The sequence below is a fragment of the Ochlerotatus camptorhynchus genome, unplaced genomic scaffold (assembly GCF_037179485.1).
Source record: "Ochlerotatus camptorhynchus isolate MF236.1 unplaced genomic scaffold, CSIRO-AGI_Acam_v1.1 ptg000067l, whole genome shotgun sequence".
Taxonomy (NCBI): Eukaryota; Metazoa; Arthropoda; class Insecta; order Diptera; family Culicidae; genus Ochlerotatus; species Ochlerotatus camptorhynchus.
Genome location: NW_027040557.1, coordinates 1,511,142 through 1,535,318, shown reverse-complemented (window position 1 = coordinate 1,535,318; position 24,177 = coordinate 1,511,142). Strand labels below are relative to the sequence as shown.

Genomic DNA, 24,177 nt, shown 5'->3' with positions numbered 1-24,177 from the left:
ATCAATTTTATAATATTGTTAATGACAACTTTGTTTGCTTACAAACATACCATACCTGTGACTGCGATCGATTTGTATAAACGTTATTCCAAAATACACTCTTCAAATGCAATATTTCCGTATTAAACTGCAAATACCATACTCACACACAAGATGACTCTTGGAAATGTGTAATAATTCAAACCTTCAAACATTGAAAATGTTCAAAATCCTTTGGGTTAAAAAAAATTTAAAAATATCAACAACTTGAAGGAGGCGAACCAGCCCACGACTGTAAGTCTCGATAATACAGAAAACTAAACTAACAACAACTTAGACTTCATCGGATATAAAGTAGCCCGTGGCCAAAAATCCCCTTACTAAAAATTAAAAAAAAACTTATACTTCAGAGATTCTATCTGGCTTCAAAAAAATCAAAACTATAACTTGTTTGTCCCATTCCTATTGTGTGTTTAGTCTAGAACCTTGAACATTTAATGTTCAAGGTTCTAGACCAAACATACAACATAAATCGAACCTACAACATTCTACGACTCTGGGTTTGTTTTTAGTCTACTCTAAGAAAAAGTTGTATAGATAGTTCATTATAAAAGAAGCATGACAAAGGCATGGATTGGTAATAATTTTGTAAATTAAAGAAAAATATCAAATTACTTATTATTGTTCAGAATAATTATCAATCACCTGTTTGTAGGCCACTTGGTGAATGGGCATCCGATATTCTAGTCCGTAATGGCACGGTATTACAAGCCAGGGGCGGCGGATTCAATTCCCGGTCCGGGCGAGGTCGGGTTGGAAATTTTCTCGCCTTTCCTGTGCATAGAATATCATTGTGCTTGCCTCACAATATACAAATTCAAACATTGGATGACATAGAAATTGTTGTAGGAATGCTTAAAAGTTGAGAGCCGGCAAAACACTCGCTACAGAGCCTAGAAGAACCTGTTCGTGAACCACAATTTGGCCAGTAGGTAAATGAAATCCGTTGTCCCCTGATCAACGGAGCAGCGAACATGGCAAGGAAAATGCATCGACGCGTGGTCGAACATAGCGTAGTACGAGAAAAGTATGTGGGTACTTATATCTACCTACTTAGTGATAAATGACTATCACGTGTAAAAATGTGCACTGGTTCCCTACTTTCCTATTCCAGGAAACCGTCGAATGATCGTGGCGATGATGTTAGGCACCTCCCCCGGCATGCCCCACTTAGGCATCGTTATGTTGTTGTTGCTAGTCTACTAGTGCGATCTTCGGCTACTACGGCATTAATGATGTCATGTTACAACATAAATAGCCTCACCAACTCGGTATGCTAGCCTCTATGTGTGAAGTTGTTTTTGTGTATGCATGTCGTCCACGCGCGGCAATTTGTGTTGCACTAGTTTCTGCCCGGCTATACTGGTTGCCCTCCCCGTTTTAACCGCTTGCAACCGTGCACCGTGATGATGAATTTGTCAAGAGTATTCTCAGCTGTATTATGCAGCGAGTTCAAATTAGACACCAGTAAATATGAGTAGTAAATAATTTATATCAAAATTTGGTTTAATTATTCTGGACCTTTTAGGCTAAGGCTTTTTTAATGCATTTCAAACATGCTACTCAGTTCCTAAGACATCACTTTAAGCTATTTCACCACCAAATAATAATCGAAAATGCTATTACCAACCTTACACTTGAATGCCCTTTTTGCCCCAACGGTTGACCGTTTAACCCCCACCTCCAAAAATGCAACAAGCGAACGAATGTTGTGCCAAATGAGTCCTTCTCCGATTTGGATGAAACTTTCAAACTTCCGGAATAAAATGATCTGTAACAAGTCTATCTTTATTGGAAGTCTAATTCGAAATCAATTTTCAGGTGGGAAACATTTAATTCAAAGGTTGCTCTGATTGGATTGCGTGTCCAATGATTGCTAGGATCCAACATTACCCCCTTAAGGTTTCATGATCCAACAGGGCTTGCACCGGGCCGGAAGTTGGATCATACGTCGACCTCTTTCCAGGATTGGTGGTTCTTCTACTTCAGTTGTCGTTGGTTCCTGTTCATCTTCGGATTCCTCATTATTGGTACCTTCATTTTCCGACAAGTCATCCGTCAGATTGGAAGCGTCTGGATTTTTCGGAAGTGGTTCGTCAAACTGGAGTGCTTCTTCATGTGGAGCTGTAGGATCCTTTTGAGGTATATCGTAAGTTGGAACCACCATCGAAGCCATCGAAGAATATCGAAAGCGATGTCGGATGAACTATTGGACTGATTTCTAGAACGCGAGTCTTCAGGTGGTTGATGTGCGACCGTATCAGACAATGTTGATCTTTAAGAAACACATGACGGTTCCTATCTTCTCGATTACGATTGCTGAAAACCTCTCTGGACTGCGCCGTGCTTTTGGTTGAAAGCGTCATTCTGTTTCTTCTTGTCTCTGGATGTGGTGCTACGGCAGAAAGTAATTAGTGTACCAGGTGTGTGACGGTGTATCCAACTTCCTCAGAAGCAGTCGTACTTTGGCCGCAGCTTCCAGGTTCTTGGCATCCGAATAAAATGCGTACCGGCTGTACCACTTCTCGAAGGTAATTCCATTTTCCGGGTCGAGCGAAAACTCACTGATATTCGTTACCAAGGCCTCAAGTGTTTTCTCTGGGTTACTAACGGTTTGAGCTTGTTCCGCTAGCTTCTGTAGGAGCGCCGCCATCTTGAAAATTGCTTCCTGAAGACCTGCCATCGCTTCTGGTTGTTATATCCTCGTCGCCAATTGTTAAGTCCGGTACTTTCGGAATAAAATGATCTTGAGTGGTTGTAACAAGTCTATCTTTATTGTGTGTGTGTATGTGTGTATTCCCTCTAACCCCACTGGCCGATATAGTTATTATGGAAGAACTATCTCTACAATGTCGCATATATGGTCATTGTAGACAGCTTTAGTCCGAGATTTAGAAGGTGACAGCTCTATTGCAGTCCAGCAATCCATTTCAGAATGTCTGTCACGCCCATTCCGAGGTTACTTTCACTTACAATAAGCCCCGCATGTATGTATTACCTCTATCAATTGGATATTAGTATTACACACACACTTCCAGTTTCAAAATGTTCTTTTGATCCTGACACGTATTTAGTTTGTTTTTTTTTTATTGTGAAAAGTATTTGGACTGGTCTTACCATGTTAATTTGATCCTGCACATCCATGGGTTCCGTAGTTTTGTTTTTCTCTACGCTTTGCATCTCATTTCGTGATTCACCTTTGTCGTAATACTTCCTTCAACAAACACAAATTGTCTTGCATTGCCATGGTCAACTGGGAAGAGGTTCGCGTCACCAAAACCAAAAATGGCGACGGACACATTACATGTTCCCGGGCTAATCCCGGACCGGGTTCAAACTCGCCCACGGTGACGAATATCTCAATAGAACAGAACTACACGTCGAAAATGTGGCATCTGAACTCGGAGCTCCCGGGAAGCAATTTTCGACACCGAACAATGAAACTGAAGCTGCGTCGTAGATTTTGGAGGTTAGATTCTAGGTCAAACGAGTCACTCAAGGCAAACACAGTCAAAACACGATATATCACTAAATGATAACTTTATGAACACTTGAAACTAAATATTTAATTCGCTGAAGAAAAATACGCAGCAAAAGAAAATCACGTCAGTTTTCAAGCGCGGCCTGCTGCGATCAATCTAACAAGTCTATCTTTATTGGAAGCCTAATTCGGAATCAATCGTCAGGTGACAAATATTTAATTCAAAGGTTGCTCTGGTTGGATGGCTGGGATCCAACAGACATGTCTTCAGTACATATTAGCGAATTTCGACAGTGAGCATGCATAAGGGCGAATACGCGATGATCGATTCTCTTCATCGATTTTCTCTTTGCATTGCTACAGCCAGGCATGGAAAATCATTTGCATTCATTTCGTGCATTCATTTACATTCATTCGCCTCTAACTTTTTTCTTCAATAGCATTCCGCAAAATGATGTATCGAGCTTTTTTAGATTTTGTTATTAGCTACAACTTTTGTTAACAAGTCAAATCCGTATCTCTTATGCATGACGAAGCAGAGCGAACAGAAGCCACTACTGTTTTTCGGTTAGTTTATTTTACATTCACTGAAAAACAGTAACAAGTTCTGCCCGCTCTAGTTCATGATGCAAAAAAGATACAGATTTGAGTTATGAGCTAAACTTGTAGCTAAAATAACAAAACCTACAAAAGCTCTATACATCATTTTGCGGAATGCTGTTGATGAAAAAAGTTAGAGGCAAATGAATGTAAATGAATGTATGAAATGAATGCAAATGATTTTCCATGCCTGGCTACAGCTAAGCGAAACAATTTTCTAGAATTTGTTCAATGCAGAGTAGTAACAGGTTGTATTTGGCTATCAAAAGCAACAGCAAACGCACCGAGAAACGTTAAATCTAGCGAGTTATTAACAAAAGAGAAAATCGACGAAGGGAATCGATCATCGCGTATAGGCCCTTATGCATGATCACTGTCGATTTGTTTTTTCTATTCAGTTCCAACCTGGATCGGTTTAAAGATTGGGTCGGGTTGTTGCCTGGCTCGGGTTGAGATTCGCACTAACAATAAGCTCGGGTACGCACTATAGTCGCTATATTAATAGTCTGGCGGATAGAACTTCGACCTATCAAAAAGCGGACCTAATTCAATATATTCCAACAATTGAAAAGGTACTATCAACTTTTATAAACAAAACGTTGATTACTCTTTCCTCGCCAATCGAACGCAAATTACCAGCATCATCAGATAGGGGAACTTTCCCCAACCTAAAGATGGTGTTAGTTTGTGTAGGCGAGCCTTGAGTCACGAGAAAACGGTTTCCGAAACTTTCTTGCAATAGCTGATGTGCTCTTTTCTGTTGTTGGTCATGATTTGCTCGATTGGTTCCGCTATTTGACAGCTCAATTGGTTCCCGAGATTCTATCCATCAGACTATGAATATAGCGACTATATTACTTGGATAATAAACAAATTCGGTATATGCGTGATTGGTTTTTTCCACAGGTCAAGAGACCCTTTTGTCTCTAGACTAATATTTCAAAAGAGCGTTTGTGTTTTCACATATGAATTTTTCGTAAAATCATAACTTGAAAATCGCAGATTGTAACATTGATTGTGTCTGAAAAGAAGTTAGTTGTATATAATTAGTTGGGCTTTGTAAAACAAAATATTCACTTATTAAAACAACTTGCATTAAAAAAATGAGTGGCCAATTGCTCCAACGTTCTTTTTTTTATAGACTAATTCATTAAAAGAATACAGTCTTCTCCCTTACTCGATATTCAAGGGAACATGGAATAGGGGTATTGAGTTACAGAACAACACATACTAGGCAGAGACACGCATAGACTGAAGCAGGAAGAACCAAACGAATCGTCAAACGCTGAACCAAACCAGCAAAACATTACTGTTCCCTCAACTAACCAGAAAGGAGTATTGTTCTCAATGATGAAAAAAGTGTTTAATTATTTGCACGAAATATTTGATATCTGTTATTTCTTTACTTATTGTTTATTACTTATTATTAGCCCAGACTATTGAATTGGTTAAAAATCTATAAGCGTAAACTTAGACAAATTCAGGATAGTTCCATGAGGTGCTGAAATTAAATCGAGAACCCATAAGATGTTCCGAAAGATTCAGTTCAGAGACCTCCAGAAAGTTTATGAAAACTTCAGAAATATTTCAAGGAACTTGACAGAAATCCAGATAATTCCAGGGAAGTTTAAAGGTGTTTACGAGAATTCCATTTATTTTAAAGCAGAACCGAGATCTTCATTAGGGTTGAGAGTTTTAGGGAAACTCCGAGAACATCAAGACAGATCAGAGAATTAAAGGGCAGTTCAAAAAAATCAAGGAAATTGCAGAAACCGGAATTTCCGGAAACTTCTGTTTGCTCTGAGAAAATTTCTGGTACGCAATAAAAATTATATGAACATCCGGAAAATGTGAGAGTATTTCAAGGATGTTATATCATGGAAATTTCAAGATCTAAAGAAAATTCGAAAGTTAAGCTAAGTTGATTAGAGAACATCAACGAAGTTCCATTAATTAAAGAAAGGCGAGAACTTTTAGCAAGCACCGATATTTTCAAAAAAATTCCAGAGAGCTTCTAAGAATTTTAGATATTTTTAGATTGTTTAATTATATTCAGTGAAGTTCCGAGTACTTCGAGGATGATCAGATAACATCAGAAAAATCATATTAACTTAAGGAAATTTGCAGCTACTTACAAAGAGTTCCTTAGAATTATTGGATATTCTTAAGAAGCTTCAGGGAATTATAAATATATATCAAAAAATTTACCGGAACATTTGATCAATTTAGAGAAATTAAGCAAGCATAGAAAACTTCTTGCAGGGAAAATTAGTGATTTAAGCCAAAGCTCCGCGACCGTTTAAAAGCTTTATAAAACTTAAGGAAAATTGCCATTAAATCAATTTCAGTAAAATGGTAGGTTCTTTTAAAAACAATACAAAGGCAGGGCAGTCAAGAGAATTTTATGGAAATTGAGAAATATTTTGGGCAGTTTTAAAAACATCAGGAAACTCTAGACTATTGAAGAAGTTAAGATTTAGTTTCGATTATTTGAACTTCAGACAAATCTTGAGAACTTCAGTGAAAATCATAGAACTATTTTAATTATTTCGTTGCGGAAGCCTAACGAGGTTCCTGAAATTTCAGAATAACTTCGAAAACTTCACAGAAGTACAAAGATCTGCAGAAACATTTCGGAGAACTTCATAAAAGTCTATGGAACTTAAGGAAAATTCCGAGAATTTCAGGAAATTTTATGGACATTTCGGGAGCATCTCAAATAAATTTAGTATAGCCCCAAAAACAAAGGGAATTTCAGGGGAGTTCAGTTCCATTAGTTTCACTAAATTAGTGGGAAATTTCAAGAAGTTCCCAGATTTTCAGAGAACTTTAGAGATGTTAAGAAAATTATTGAGGTTTTCACATAAGTCCAGAAGTTCACGCAAGCTCAAACATTTTTAGAACAGTTCAATTAAATTCATGATAGTACAACAAGCTTCATGAGAACTGCAAACACTTTAGAGAAGTTTCGAGAACTTCGAGAAAAATATTGATCTAGCTAATAAAACTAGAAACAAACAAAAAAACTTCAACAAAGAACAGATATTCTCAGAGCAGAGATATTCCAGAGCAGGGAAATTACATAAATTAAAAAAAAAAGTTTCGAGAAATTCAGTGAATATTTAGCACTTTAGAAAAGATTCATGATCGTCAGGAGAATTGTGGAAACTTTAGGAAGTCCGAAAAAGTTTAGAGAAGTTAAAAAAATTAAGTATTGCGATAAATTTTTTGCATCAGGCTAGTTTCTAAAATTACAAAAGAACTTCAAGACAGTTTAATTAAATTCAGGAATATTTTGGGAACTTTCAAGTAGTTATGAAGACCTCAGAATAGTTAATTCCATATTCAACGGAGATTTCTCATGAAAAAATTGCTTTGAGTTTACAATCTTAGGCTTAGGCTTCAAATCAAGTCTAAAATTCATCAGAAGTACCATGAAAGCAGATTGCAGGTGATGTTTTTCTCATAGATTTTTTTCCCTGAACTCCCGTGGAATGAGGTCCTTAGAAATTATAATAAAATTCCATGAGCTTTAAAACTGTGCAAGGAATTTTACTCCAGATTCTTTAAAATTTCTTGAAGTGTTGTGGGAATATGCATATTCTAGAACTAGAACAAAAAAAAAACTATTGAATCTCTAGCTTTAAAGGTTTCTATCGTACATATTTAAGTGTTTATGGGAATCTAATTGAATAAGTCTAAAAAATCAAACATTTATTTGGTATGCCATCAGAACGACTAATTTTCTTCCCTTTGGTCACTTTTTAGTCACTTTTTTACAACTAAAAGTCACTATCTGGTCACTTATTTCTTCAACAAGGTCACTAAAATCACTATTTTTGACAGCATTGATCGCTACCAGCCCTGCTTGTAGTCCGTTCATATCTAGGCAGAGATGCCAAATTTCAGTGCGATACTGTCTTTAGTTTTGTTTTGACAGCTGATTGTTGTTGACGTGTTTGGCATCATGTTGAGTATGGATAAAAACGATTTTCGTTCTCTCATAAAACATTATTTTTTGAGAGCCAAAACGGCGAAGGAAACAAAAAGAAAAGGCCCTCCGATGCGGTTACAGAGGACAATGTCAAAAAACATGAAATGGTGTTGGCTGACCGGAAAGTGAAGGTGCGCGAGCTAGCAGATACCGCAAAGATTAGTACTGAGCGCACATATGCATATGAAAAAGTTATCCTGCCGCGCAGTAGTGCCGCGAAGCTCACTCCTGACCAAAAACACGAACGCAAGAGCACTTCGAAAGAGTGTTTGGACTTGCTGATGCGGAATCGGGCGAACTTTTGGCGTCGATGGGTAACTTTTGATGAAACCTGAATCCACTATTACAGCCCAGAGAACAGAATGAGTGCCCGGCAATGGACTGAAGCCGGCACGAGTGCTCCAAAGCGGCCGAGGGAGGCTCGATGGGCCGGAAAGGTTATGGCGTTGGTTTTCTGGGATTGTCATGGCATACTCTTCGTGAACTACCTCGAAAAAGGAAAAACCATCAACAGCGAGTATTACCAACAATCAATACGAAACTAACGTTTTTAAATTGGCTCACTACTTGACTAGCCTATTGGTCCCAAGCAAATCGATTAACGTACCCCATTCTAGTCGAAATTCTAGTACTACGAAATGTTTGTTTTGATTAGCTATGAAAGTTCGACAGATAAAATGAGGGGTTATTGGTTTTTCCTATGTTTCGAGGGGTGAATCAATTAGCTTGGGACCGAAGAGAGTACCAGAGCTGAGCTAAAAATTTGAGCACGTTTCTTCGGGACCTACTAGTCTTAGAGTTACCTCTATGGTATTACTGTGCATTATTGGAGCGATTGAAGGCCGAAATCGCTGCAAAACGGCTTCACATGAAGCGAAAAAAAAATGTTTTTGCAAGAAAATGCGCCGGCGCATATGAGCATCGCAACCACAGCTAAAATCAATGTCCTCAGACTATTATCATAGAGGTAACTCTAAGACCAGAATGTTCTGAAGAAACGTGCTCAACTTTTTGGCTCAGCTCTGGTACTATCTTCGGTCCAAAGCTAATCGATGCACCCTTCGAAACATAGGAAAATCCACGAACCCCTCATTTTATCTGTCAAACATTCATAGCGAACCAAAACAAACATAGTGTAGTACTAGAATTTCGACTAGAATAGGGTACGTTAATCGATTTGCTTGGGACCAATAGGCTAGTCAAGTAGTGAGCCAATTTAAAATCGTTAGTTTCGTATTGATTGTTGCTATTATCTCTTCCCAAACCTCAAAAGATGGCTCATCAATAAAAAAAAAATCAGCTCACGTGAGGAAATCATCGACGCCGTGGAGGAGTATTTTGCAGACCTTCCGAAAAATTACTTTTCGGACGAGATCATGAAGTTCCAGTCATGAAATCGCTGGAATAAGTGTATCGAGGTAAGGAGGTTACATTCCACCCCACCTAGTAACTTTTTCTTCTTTTTCGCATTTCAAGCTTATTGCTTATCGCTTATCGTACATTAGCTTATTGCGTGCTTTCAACTTAGTGTTCTAGATGTACTTCCACAGCTATTAATTGAGAACTTTCGATGCCTGTACCATTTTTGCATTAGTATAATTGTGTGACAAGTACAATCATACTCTTTATACCCAGGGAAGTCGCGAAATTTTCTAATCCGAAAAATTCCTGGACCGGGACCGGAAATTGACCCAGCCACCTCCAGCATGGTCTTGCTTTGTAGCTGTGCCTTTACCGACTGAGCTAAGGGAGGCCCAAAATAACAGAGGCCAAGAATTTAATAATCTAGAGTAACCACCCGTTCGAGAAATGCGCGCAAAAGTTGAGAATTAAAAAATATCGGGAGAAATACGGGAAAAAGTCGAAAATTCCATTAATATTCAGATTTTTTTATTTGTATGAATGTAGTTTAGAACGCTCTAATTGAAAATTGAAATCATTGAAATTAAATAGTATTTCCGCTTTTCTCATAAATGATTTTTCATAGGCATAAAATCAATTGAGGGGTTTAGAAGCAAAAGGGTGTAAGTGACTTTGATCGATTCTCTTCACCGACTTGCTCTTTCGTTAATAATTCAGCTGCAAACACATTCCTTGATTCGTGTGCTATTCTGGATGCTAGATGAGAACCTCCTTTATCAAACTATGTGGCAGAAATAGCGCAAAATCTGTTTATAAAGCTGCGGCTATCAAAAGCGTGAGTCGATCAAAGTCACTTACACCCCTTTCCTTCTAAACCCCACAATTGAAAAATTAAACAATAACACTGTGCAGCAAATCGAAACTTTTTTTTCTACAACTGAGAAAGTTGACCATATTTGACTTTCTTGTAGACCTCTGAGTAAAAGTCCTGAACATACCTATATCCTAACACGTCCTAATTTTCTGATACCGCCCTCTTTATGAAGTTTGGTATGTTGTCCCGATGTCGGTCGACCTAAAGCATGTTACGACATTGCCGCCCAAGAGTTTTTTTTTGTAGAAAATGACTTGAGGAACTTTTTTTTTAGAATATTGGAAAACGATATCTCGTTGTCTCACCCCTCGTTCAGGAGTTTTTTTTTTCATTGGGTACCCCCTCTTTTTTTTCCTCTGTTCGGGACCTAACACTACTGCGACCAGTAAATTGATCTATTGTAGTATATCCCGTGTCCTTAGTTCAGTGCATGTCGTATTACTCCATCACTATTGAGAAATGATGAAGTATTCTATTTTTTCACAGTTGCCACTCTAGCATTTATCGCAAGGATCCGACTTTAATTGAAAGGTCCCGCTATTTATACCCTTCGGAGTGTTGAAACACCCTCCAAAGGCGCGCCCCTTTTTCAGTCAAAATTGGATTCCTTAGTAACAAAATTAAGGTATGACACCGATAATGACCACGCATCAGAACCCTAGTCTTAACCACTTCAAACTAGGGAACAACGAATATAAGATTAGGAATCACATAGATGAAGACAACTAACTCATTTTTTCCTTGTTTCAAGATCATCCTCGGTAGACAAAGCCGAGTCTTGTCACTATCAACAAGGCATAAAAAGTAACAAGGACTAAGATGTCTTTCTTTGATTACTGAAAAATCCTGTTCCCCTAGTTTGAAGTAGTCAGGACTAGGAATCGGTGGTAGATCTTACATCCCGTAACGTACCACGAAAAGGTGATCTACCCACGTTACGGGGCTACCCCCTTAAAATCTAGAATTCATTTTTTTTTCTTTATTAAAGAGACTTTCAGCCTTGGGCTGGTTCGTCTCTGGGAATCCCAGACGGGGAATCCCCTATTTGAGGGGGGTGGGAATTCCAGAGGAAAATTACCCTAACAGCATAGTTTGGGGGGCCCCGGAAACAAAGTTTTTAGCTACGGAGTTTTTAATTTGGTGGCCCTGGAAGGGAACCTCCGAGGGTGGGGCTCCGAAAGGGGTCCCTTAGTTGCTTAGTGGCTGTCTTAATACTGTCATTTTGTTGGAGAATTCAGTTTTCGTTGCGTTGGTCTGTATAGTTGCTGATGTGGGTGGTTGGTTGTGAGATTCTGGTTCCGAGTGTGATCTGGTATGGTGGTGATGATGATGATGGTGAGTTAGGTGATCAGATTAGATCTAACAGCTCAGCTTCCCGCAGGAAGGCTAAAAGGGTTGTAATTCTGGTAGAATCGTTACCGAGGGCATCGCTGATGCTTCCCGGGATGTCGTAGCGGGTTCTTGGTGCTTCGTATTTCGGACAGTGGCAGATAATGTGATCCACCGTTTGAGGAATTCGGCATAGATCACAGATCCTATGGAAAGGTAGTTGTGGGAGATGTTTGTATGATGTGTTCGAAGTCGGGATACTATGACCTGGTCTCGATGTATCGGTGGGTCCGCCCACCTGGAGATGTCTCTTTTAATTTTTCTGATGGCAGGGGTTTCACTGGCCGCCCAATCGCGAGCCCAACCTTCCCCTCTAGAATTCATGTAAAATCACTGTAAAAACCGTAGTATGTGCTAGTATGTTGAGATTTCCATAAATTAATTATTTTAACAACCCAAAAGAATGAAAACACTCTAAATCCGATGATTTTAACAGGGCTGGTGGCAGGTCACTTTTTAGTGACTTGGTCACTATTTTCAAGCCAGTCACTAAAAAGTCTCTTTTTTCATCAAAAGGTCACTAAAGTCACTATTCCTTAAAATTTAGTCACTAAAGTCACTTTTTTACTACCGATGTTGAGAGTAAAAAAAAAATTACTTCAAAAACTCACATCAAATCACAGATTGATTTAGTAAAAAATGTGTGTTAGAAAGATTCATTAAAAATGCGTGTAAATTCTGACGGACAAGTAAAGTTGCGAACAGACGGTAATGTTAACTGTAAAATTGATGCTGACGAAATCACTAATATTTTTATTTGTTTGATCTCGAATTGGTAGAGGTTTCGCAGGTTGCAATTTTCTCAATTTGGTTGCGTTAGAGATCTCGAATTTTTAGGCCAAAAAAAAATGATCCAAAACCAAGGGGTAGGTCACTCCGCACACCAATCCTGGGTCATCTTTTTTGTCAGTGTGCCGCAGGTGTGCCGATTGTGCCGGTCATAGAGCAAGCTGCGATTGTTTGTGAAATACCCATCCCGGCAACCCGGTATTTCTGCCACCTTGAATGTTTTGTTTGAAATCGCAGGGATAAATCGGATTGAGGATGACGCGGGAAGTGGCGGGTGTGCGAAATTTTGTTATTTTGTGTTCATAGGATAATAAAAGTTCTGTGTTTTAGGGTTTTATAATGCCCTCAAAGTCAGAACAGAAACCTAGCCTTTCGTGATGTGAAAAGCAACGGTCTATTAGCGGCCGGTAAGAGTTGGAACCGGTGGGGAACATGGTTCAAGATCGACTATAGAGGATGATGAATAGACTTCTGTAGTTTGTTTGGTGTGAGTTGCAGCATTATTTGTATTGATCGGAGATGAACCAGCCTGCGGCTGAAAATCTCCTAAATAGAGATAATAATAATTATTATTTGAATTAGGGTATTAATGAGGTCTAATTAACTGCCTCTGTCTCTTGAGCCCACTCTAGAACCTACATTTCGTATTTAGATCCATATTTTAACTGCTGGTCTGAGTTCCTCTGGTATATTCAATTAGAGGATGTTACTGAATATACAGTTAAACAGTACATAAAGTTGTGAACAACTTCAATGACAATTGTCTAGCAGTGCTCTCATTTTATTTAAAATGATCCAATGCCTACGAAATTGTGCCGAAGATGTGCCAATGGATGTGCCCAAGCTGTGCCGAATCTAGTTTCGGCACAATGTGCTGAGTGACTTACCCCTTTGTCCAAAACTCTAAAATCCATCCCTAAATCCCTAATTTTTCACGATCGAGATTTTTAGACCTAGACGCATTCAAATTTTGTTTTATATCCGTGATCTTTCCATCTGGGATAATTTTCTTCGTTCCACAGTAATGAGAGGTTTTTGAAAACTGCGATCTAGAAAAGTTGTCTATGTCCCACAGTTATGAATTTGTTTCCTTGTGTTATAGAAGATTCTTTTCTTGGAAGAAATGGAGACGACCAGTGCGTTATAGCGGCTACAAATAGAAGAACGATTTTTCTAATTAAAATACTAATCGCTTATCGCATCGCTTCATAAATATCCTAGATATTTAAAATTGACTGTCTTCATAAAATTTTCAAAATTTGTCTAAATCTTTGAATTTGAACATTTTTCTCTGTGCCTCAATTTTGCGATCTAATCATCAATGTGTGCTTTCGATACTAATATCAACTTAGTAAATAGTTTGTTTAAAAAAAGGCTTATTCAATTCATATTTATTTTTTGAGGATAATGGGATCCATAAACCGTTTGTTTTTTTTTAGAAACATGAAAAATGCGGGTTTGTGAGTTTATAACATTTCTCGAATTGGCAATCGACATCAATGGAAGATTGAAACCATATCTTTCTTACCAATAAATGTCACTATAGGTCACTTTTTTATTGTTTAAAAGTCACTATTTGGTCACTATTTTCGTTATTTTAGTCACTAAAGTCACTACTATTAAATCACATACTCACTACCAGCCCTGTTTTAATTATACCCTAATGTTATTTTATTCAATTTTAACAAATTACTGGCCTTTCATGATTACAAGAATAACACAACTTTCTAGGACTGACAATATTTGACTTTCTTGTTTTCCCCTGAGTAAAAGTCTAGAACATACTTACATTCTAACGAATCCTAATTTTTTGGTACCGCCATCTTTATGAACTTTGGTATGTTGTCCCGATGATGGTCATATACTAAAAACTGATTGGGAAATGCGTGGACAACACCAACTAAGGAAATCTAATGGAATCTACCCACCACTCGTTCCCAGAGACTGAATCTTGCTTCCTCCCCTTAATATCCAGCTAGGAATAGTTAAAAACTTTATTAAGTCATTGGACAAGGAAATGCCCGCGTTTCTATGTTTGCGTGAGGTGTTCCCGAAACTAAGACCAGCTAAATTTAAAGAAGGCAGCAAGTAAATATCTATATTATTGAATAATCTTAATTCGGCAGGAATATTTAATGGCCCGGATATCAGGAAGCTAGAGAAGAGTTCAGTCTTCGAAAATAAGCTTTTGCCAAAGGAACAAGTTGCCTGGAGATGCGTTGATTCACAATTGTCTTGGAACAAATCGGTCTCCAAGATTCCGATCAATTATTGTCATTATTATCAAATGTCCCTAAAAATCCATTTCCTGCATTGCCATCTTGATCAACTCGAAAAACAATTGAGCGCCGATACCGATGAACACGGCGAAAGATTCCATTAGTTTGCTGCACCATTTGAAGCTTGGGATGCAGGAACAAAATTGGTATCTCTGTTAACAGAATTATGCTGGAACTTATTTGAAGCCGAGTAATTAATAGTTGCAATCATTCCTTAAAGCTAAAGAAATTGCCAATAACCATAAATCTGAGCGAATCCTAAAAATCTTTGAGTGAGTATTTTATAAGAAATATCACCAAAATGAGGAATAATAGTAGTATGTGTAATGGTTGTATTGTGAATTTATATGGATTTTATATTTTTGAGGAGGGGTGCCTAATTTTAATAATCACCCAAACGAGGGGTAAGACGGCGATATATGGTTTTTAAATATTTCAAAAAAAATGTTCTCCTAATCGTTTCCAACAAAAAACTCTCAGACAGTAATATCTTAGCATGGTTTAGTTAGGCAGCATACGACCATCATCGAGACTACATACCATTCATAAAGAGGGTGGTACCAAAAAATTATGACGTGTTAGGGTATAAGTTTATTCGAGATTTTTACTCAGGGGACTACGAGAAAGTCAAATAAAGTGAATTTTTCCAGTCCTAGAAAGTCTTGTTGCACAGTGTTATGATGAAATAGAGCTCAAATTTCTCGAGAATCAAACCGAGGAATGTATGTAGGATTTTCATACAGTTTCCTGTGAATAATGATCGAAATCCATAAGGATTAGGGTAAATGTTGGCTTCGGCACCCATTGACTGTTTTCGGCAACCAAAATTTAAAGGTTAATTTCACTATGTTTTCCCATCAACGCAGTTCCCTGAATGTGTCCAAACGATTGTTTAGCCTTTCAGCTTCAATCTGATTATATTTGAACGATCGAGCAATCCAGTAATGCTACATTTTTCTTCAAATAAAGCATACGCACTACAAAATGGGGTTGATTTCGAGTTGCCGATAATAGAACAGCTGGTTAACACGCAGTTCTAATGGGAAGGTTGCCGAAGAAAAAGAGGCTGCCGACAATAGTCACACTCACCTGAGAAGTTTGGAGCGTTGTAAAAACGCTTTCAAAACGTTTTGAAAAATTCTGTCGATTGGAATGGATAGAGAAGCAAGCAGCAGATGAATGTAAACAAACAGACACATTATATATGTGCGTGACGCTGAGAAAATGCTAGTAGAAGTGCAGACGCTGCTTAGATTGACGAGAATACGTAAATTCCCCTATGTAATATGTTCGTAGTAGGACTTAAATAAAGCATAAAGAGGGCGGTACAGAATAAATCGTGACGTGTTAGGGCATAACTATATTCTAAAATTAAACTCAGGGCACCGTTAGAAAGTCAAATATGGTCAAATTTATCTGTCTCAGAAAGTCGCGCTGTACAGTGCAATGGGCGGTATTCCGTGCATCTCACAACATAATCTCCAAAGCCACCCAGCAGGCGTTGAAGTTTGTCAACGCTGGCCAATACATCATCAGCGCTAATTATCTAGTTTCAAGGCCTTCTACAGCACGTCTTTCTTTTCACTGTTCTCTCGTGGTGAGGAGAAATTTATTCAATCAACAAACTCAACACCACGGAAAATCGGTCCAACCAGCCGTGCTTTGGAGGCAAAAAACAACATGGGATGTTGTCGAAACATCATCGTCATCCAATGCCACAGGAAACTGTACAAATAAATGGACACATCAAACGACGAGCAAAATGACTGAAAGTAGCCAGCACCTGAGCGTGAGAGATTATACGCACCTACTATGACAAACCGTGTATTGAATTAAAAATATGCTCTGTGGTGTGGTCAAAAGCGGACAACGAACGTGACCAAGTATGCCGCTACTGCTCGCCATTTGCAAGTATAAATCCGAAATTAGTGTGGGACAATTAAAGTAAAAAAAAAAAGAGTCTTGAGTGAAAGCAACTCAAGCAGTGCAACTCGGTAGATTAAAATTTCCGGGAGCTTATGATTTGCTACAGTTCCCACAATTGTTACCCGGTAGACTGTATCCAAACATCTTTCGTAACACGGATTGATATGGTCCACTCATCACAGCGAGCCCAAGTTAGGCAGATAATACGAAGACCGAGTTGCTTGTTGCGTAAATGCATGACATTTGATAGCTTTGCTGAATGTGAATATGAAAACTGAGCTCCGATTGATCCAAGTAGGTGATGACTAAAAGCTTCCCGGTAGGTGGCCATTTAACCTTTACTTTCATCGGCTAATGATTTTGGCTGTCGATTTGCTACATTTCAACGCCAGCTTGATGAGTATTTCGCATATTCATCGTTTCCATTCGCTTTGTCTGATCTGATCATCCGGTTTTAAATGCTGGTTCGCTCGCTCTTCGATTACACACTCTCGACAAAGTTGGAATGGAACACCGCCACACGACGGACGCGTAATAAACAATTGAAGTGAAAGTGTTTATTATTTGGCGCTGTTGTGAATTCCGTTACCATCCAGAGGTCTGCAGACAGGCGGAGAGGAGGAGGCAAATTGCTTCCAAAAAAAAAGAGCTCTCAACCGGTTGTTGTCGCTTTATGATATTGTTGCACTTACCTACACTTACTACACCGCTGATTGTTCATCGTTTCGAAGTCAGCGCGGGAGTATGCTTGGTTTGGATGTGATTACGTTATGAAAATTTTTCGTAAGAGATTTTTTTTCATCGCTAGTTTAGTGAGAGGCACTGACTTTCGCGGTATTTGTCCAATTTTAGAGCAATTCATTTTTAGACGATTGCCAACTTTGTCGAATTTTATTGGAGCATTTCACTTTAAGCTTTATTGTTTTTCAAATACTGGTCCATCAATTCCTTTATTGTTATGATGTCCTTGAGTGCTAATTTTTAGCATATATTTCAGGACACCGTTTAGTTCTTCGAGAGAAATAAAAGGAATTTAGGTAGATTGCCGTTAAATACGCAGTCTATGGTGAAAGCAACAAATAGAAAACTCAAATAGTGATGGACAAGATCGGTTTAAAACAAAGAAGGCGTCGACCGGCTGCGTTACTGATCTAAGCAAGCGGCAAATGAAGGTTACCCGTTGAAATCTACGGACAGCGATGTTTTAGTTTGTCGTTCGTATTGTTAGGGAATGAAACCTTTGAATGAAACTGTTAAACGAGTTAGGCAGCCCCATCTCATTTATTATTGTTTGTCGTACTAGCATTGTTGGCATGAAATTGATTCCTAACTTCTAACATAAGCGCGAGTGTACAAATTTGGAGAAAGAGCTCAACGCATGACTTGAAAACACTCAGTCTGGGGATAGATTTGCCTTCGCAATCAGGCAATTGTAATATTGTTGATAACAAATGGAATTCAGACGGTAATCATTAAAATCTGGTAAAGCAGCTGTGTGCTCGATTCATCGTGCATCTATGAATGTATTTTTCTCCCTTTCAAAGTCGAACAAATAATGGTTTGGAACCACTCACTATTTGAGCGACGAGCGCACAAATAGTACATCATTGCATCGAAATTTACCAGACTGGTAGACAGTGGTGTGGTAGAAGTATGTAGATGTTAGTCGGTCGGGGTGTGTATGAGTGTTTCGCGATCGCAGCACCAGCTTATACGAAATAGAAAAAAAAAACTTGGTCATACATCATCAGCAACAGCAGCAGCTCTACCGCATCGCGTTAAAAGTCAGTGTAATCTCGCGTTCTCTGTGCTCACTGAAGCTAAGCAGGCCGAAAACGGTCATAAACAAACTAAGTAGGTGGGTATCTAAGCAGAGGTAGGAAGGTATCACAATCGCAGTAAGCATGTGAGCAGCAATTAAGAGGAGAGAGGCAGCATGTAGTAGTAGCTTGAAAAAAATAGGAGCGGGGCAGCAGGGAGAAACTTAGAGGTGCATTATTGCACTTTTTTCTATTCTATATGATTTTTGCAAAATGGGAAACTAGGTATGTGTGGAAAGATAATCTTGTTGATTGAGTGTAGTGCATGAATTTAGTTTTAACCATCCGCTGTAAAACTGGGATCATTGTGGATATTTTTTGCATTTTTTCAGGACAAAAGTGAATGTTTGCTTTACTACTTAAATTTTATATTTCAAACCGATTGATTATTTTTAAAATGCTGCAGCCTTTGCCTTATTTCTCTCAGCCTTGAATGTTCGATTAGATTTGGTGAACATTATTTGATTGCAGCGTTTCAGATATTGCTTTGCTGATTCTTAGTAAACAAACTGAGTCGATTGGTATATCGAAAGTGTGTTTTTCAAGCAATATTTATAGCGTTTCGGTACATCTAGGTGCACGGAAAAGGCAAACATATCATACAATTATTTCATTTGGTTTATGATAAAATCACGAACTTTTCTGAAATTCCAACCATTATTTTTTGCACACTCTGCTGGTCAACCTCAGCACGGATCGGTGGCCAACTCTGAAGCATCCCTAATTATCTTACCAATCTTCTTCAACTTTCGCTTGATAATTACCCAACATTTTTCGATTGGTTGGAATTGCAGGCGATTGGGTGGATGAAATGTCCCTTTGGTATAAAATCCACACACGGTTTTCACGGTCTGCAATACATCCCAGCTGGTTAAAACTTCCAAGGCCCTTTGTGTGTCTTATTAAACGGTAAAATGCCAAAACATGTTGAGCCCATCGTCTCTTTGTAATGAAAATTTTAGTTTTTGCGGCCACAACTGCAGATCTCATGCCAGATCATAAGCTTCCGGGTAAATTTGCTGACCGAAACAAACTTAAACTTGCCGGGTACATTTCCTCGTGTCAAGGCTATTTTTGACGTAGGACTACGTTTGCGATTTCTATATGGGTGTGCACTTTGTTAAAACCGAAAATGGAACATGTAACGAAATTATGAAAGATTTCGAACGTTAATAACTCATCTGCCCCTGGACCAATTTCAATAATTTTATCACCAATCGATCAGCAATATTTCGACGCATCGATAAAATGCTACCGACTGTTGATTTTTAACAAAAAGCTATTGAAAAAGTGGTAAATGTCAAGCATTGTCAAAAAGCCTCAAAATAACTAATAAATCCACCAATTACGTAGATGCATATTCTGCTTCTCTAACACTGTCATCAGAGAGTTGTTACACACTTATATTATTTTACCGAAATCTCAACAACTGAACGTTCGTTCGGTGATTTTTCACAGATTTCCTGTAATTTTTCACAGATATTCACGTTCAGTTGTTGAGATTTCGGTAAAATTTCACAGATTTCGGTGAAATCTTATGTATAGTAGACGAAACAAGTCGTCAAGTCGAAGTGGCATTCGCCTCCGATCTTCAAGCGTGTGCCAATAGGGAGGATGGAATCGCGTAACATTTTCCATACTCATCGCCATATTCAGAACCCTGTTTCTGTTTCGTTAATAACTCGACGAAAAACACATTCATTGATACGTTTATTGTTCTGGATGATAGAAGAGCATAGCAGAAATAGTGCGAAATAGGTTAGTGAAGGCAAAAGAGGAAATCGGTGAAGAGAATTGACTTTCACCCCTCTGCTTCTAAGCCCCATAATTCAGTCTTGACAAAATATACAGAGAACTCAGGTCTTTGAGCATCTGGTTGATTCGAGAATATCTAATAGATATGATTAATTGAACAGTTAAAGGTCTACAAATCTTATTAACCATATGGATCGCCAAATTATCCAGAGAACATTATTTCGGTCCTTGATCATCTGAAGGTCTTTGGAATAATTTCTTGCGAAAATATCTTAGAGACATGGTTTGTTTTATTAAACAACTAGAGATCTTCAGAATAATAGGCAGAATATTCAGAATATTTTCTGAGCCACCAGGAATCACGAGAGAATAATCCAAGAGGCATTAATTGAAATTTTGGACAGTTGAGGATCTTCAGAATAATGCCTTTGATCACCTGAAGGTCTTTGGGATAATTTCTGAGCAACTTAGTATCATAACAGAAAATCTTAGCGACGTGAAATACATTGTTGGACAGATGAAGATCTTCAGAATAATACTGGATCATCCTGAAGTCTTGATTTTTAGCCGAAGGCTAGTTCATCTCTAACCCCTGAAGTCTTGAAAAATATCCAGCGATCCTCATCAATATCCTCGATCACTTGAAAGTCTTTGGAATAATTTCTATGTTAGCTGGTATCATATGATAAAATTGATTTGGATTGATGGATAGCAAGATATCTTCAGAGTATCTTACTATAATAGAAGTGAAGTGTATAATATGAGAATATCTGAAGTGTGATTTTAATTCGATCTCTCGATGTGTTTTCCGTCGATATTGTTTTCCGTACTGAAGTACCAATGCTACCGACGTCAGGGAGGCAGCCTCCCACCCTGAACCCTATCTAACCAATCCGTCAACTCATGGACCGAGGACCAACGGCTTTACTTCCCTTCCGAAGGAAGGCGTGACCAGAGATTTTATGCCTCAGAAAATCCCGACGGCGCCGACTGGGATTGAACCCAGGCCCATTGGGGTGAGAGGGGCAATCACGCTTACCACTACACCACCGGCGCCACTATGTGATTTTAATTGTTGGACAGTTGTAAATCTTCAAAAGAAATACCTGAATAACAAGGTCCTAGGAATCATTTCTGAGCCGCCTGGTATGATATGAGAGATTATCTGAAATTTAAATTATCGGATAATTGGATATCTTCAGGGATCATACCTGATCATTCTGATGTCTTGAAAGTAAGTAGTAAAATTTACGTTTATTTTCTGGTTTTTTATGTTTCAACATTTGGTTTAACATTTCAATTGGTTAGCCTTCGGCTCTTCATCTTTGTTCTAGATAATTGGTTATTCTAATGTGATGATTGCGTGTAGCACTAATTGACAGGATACTCTTTCATGGGATTGTTTTCGTTTGAATTTAAAAATTTGATAACCTACCTACTTGAGCACTGGAGCCTACCTCACAACTTAAACTAGGTTGCCAAATCACGAATGATCTGGTGGTTTGATCGCAGACAGGCGACTCTGAACCTTTCCACCGTGGAAGTCTTTCGCTCCTCGAGTGTTTGAAGACCGGCCAGGTGGTGAATCTCAGAATTACGAGTTCGCGGTGGACTGTTAAGGATCATTCTGAGGATCTTGTTTTGGATCCTCTGAAGCTTTAGGTGGTGGCACTTAGCACAACTCTCCCAGATTGGCATACCATACTCAATAGCCGGCAGAATGATTTGCTTGTGGACAGCAAGCTGGTCTTCCTGTTTATCAGAGGGCAGAGCGACCTGATCAAGATGTTACACTTGGTGGATGTTTTGTCCACATGGGATCGGAATAGCAATTTGCTATCGAAGGTGAGACTAAAGTAAACTACTTCTCTCGACTATTAAATGGGAGAGCTATTAAGATGGATCTTGACGTTAGCAGGCGGAACGAGCCTAGGTGAATTCGAGTGTGGAAACATAATGCTTTGTGTTTTAGCTGCATTGATACAAATCTTCCAGCTCTTGAAATAGTCGGACAGAACATCCAGGCCTGATTGTAGTTTAATCGCCAGAGCACGGATTACTCGACCCTTATAGACGATGGAGGTGTCATCTGCGAACATTGACAGGATGTTGAATAGGATAGACCCGAGCAGGCTACCTTGAGGGACCCCTGCATCAACGTTGAACGTATCAGAGGGGACATTGTTCAAGTAAACCTGGAATGATCTGCCCGACAAGTAATTTTTGTGGATCTTCACGAGGTAGATCGGAAAGTTGTATCGATGCAGCTTGTACACTAGGCCATCATGCCAGACATTGTCGAACGCCTTCTCGACATCCAACAATGCCATGGCAGATGTATTGGAAACGGACTTGTTCCGCTTGACGATGTTAGTAACCCTTGCGAGTTGGTGGATGGTAGAGTGGCCTTTCCTAAACCCGAATTGCTCTTTGAGAAAGATGTTATTATCATTTGAAAACACCAGTCCGCATCGTGCTCTCTTGCCGTGCGGATCTATTTGCTTTTTGCTGAAGGAAGTGTTACTACTACCTAAAGCTACAACAAATTTAAACAGCACTTTTCAGTGCTCAACCTGTAAAAAATTTTCTACCTTGTTCCAACTCATATTCCTCTTCGATCCTTGTTTGGACCCTACCCGAGGTAATCCTTCTTGGATATCGATTTGGAAAATTCCTCTTCGATCCTTCAGATTCTTATAGTAATCTGCTTGGAAGTCGAATTGGATAAAAATTTACTGCCGCCATGGCGCCTAAACGCAAAAGAAAGGGGCAAACTCTTGACCCCCCTTCTGATGAAATTAATTTGAGTAATCAATTTGATTTGCTCACGGATGATGAGAATGATCCATCATCCAAGAAAAATTCTAGTAAACTTTCCCGGCTTAATGCCAAGAAGGAAAAGATTCCCCCTATTGTGATAACCACTACCGATTTCCATGCTCTTCGCATGGAACTTTTGAATTTCGTGAAAGTTAAGTTTTCACTACAAATTGGACGTCGGGGTGAATGCCGTGTATTGGCTGAAACCTTGGACGGATTTAAATGTCTTCTCAAGTATCTTACTGAGAAGAAGCACAAATTTTTTACTTACGACACCAAAACTGAACGTGTGTTCAAGGTTGTCATGAAAGGACTGCCCAGTGGTGAATCCCTGGATCAGATCAAAGATGAACTGGCAAAATTACTTGGAGTTGTGCCACTCCAAGTAATCAAAATGAAAATGAAATCCCGTCCTGGCGATTCGCGCAACGGGATTTCTAATGATTTTTATTTAGTTCACTTCAAGTCTAGTGAACTAAACAACCTTAAGGCCTTAGAAAAAGCTAGCCTTATGCTCCATGTCCGAGTGAAGTGGGAACACTTCAGGAAGACTGGAGGAAATTTCCAAAACCTCACCCAGTGCCGTAAGTGCCAGGGATGGGGTCACGGAACTAAAAATTGCTACATGCCAGCTAAATGCATGAATTGTGGTGATTCCTCTCACGCAAAGGACGACTGTCCTGTGAAGGAAGATCCTAAGAAATTTAAATGTTCAAATTGTGGTGAAAACCACAAATCCAATTTTTGGGAATGTAAGACTCGCAAAGCGATCCTACAATCTCGTTCTAACCGTCAGGTAGGAAACGCTCCACGTTTCCGACCAGGTACAAATTCCTCTGCTGTTAACAACGGTCAGCGAGGAACAAATTCTACATTCGTACCCGTAGGTACAAATATCTCCCCTGCTTCAAATGTTTCATCTGTACCTACTCCCCTCGCTGCTAACAATGTTCAGCGAGTTAATGGAGCTACCTATGCTGCTATTGCAGCGGGTAGAAATCAAAATACTAACCAACGTTCTAACGGAAATTTTGACAATTTTGACTTAG

General features: G+C 38.9%; 2 protein-coding genes across 3 annotated transcripts in view; both read left to right on the top strand.

Annotated features, from left to right (window-relative positions):
* LOC135697194 (uncharacterized) overlaps window positions 1-24,177 on the top strand; it is a 257,147-nt gene that overhangs the window by 121,154 nt on the left and 111,816 nt on the right. The window lies entirely within an intron of this gene.
* The window catches only part of Rip11 (Rab11 interacting protein), a 50,869-nt gene that overhangs the window by 818 nt on the left and 25,874 nt on the right, over window positions 1-24,177 (top strand). The gene's annotated exons all lie outside the window — the stretch shown is intronic.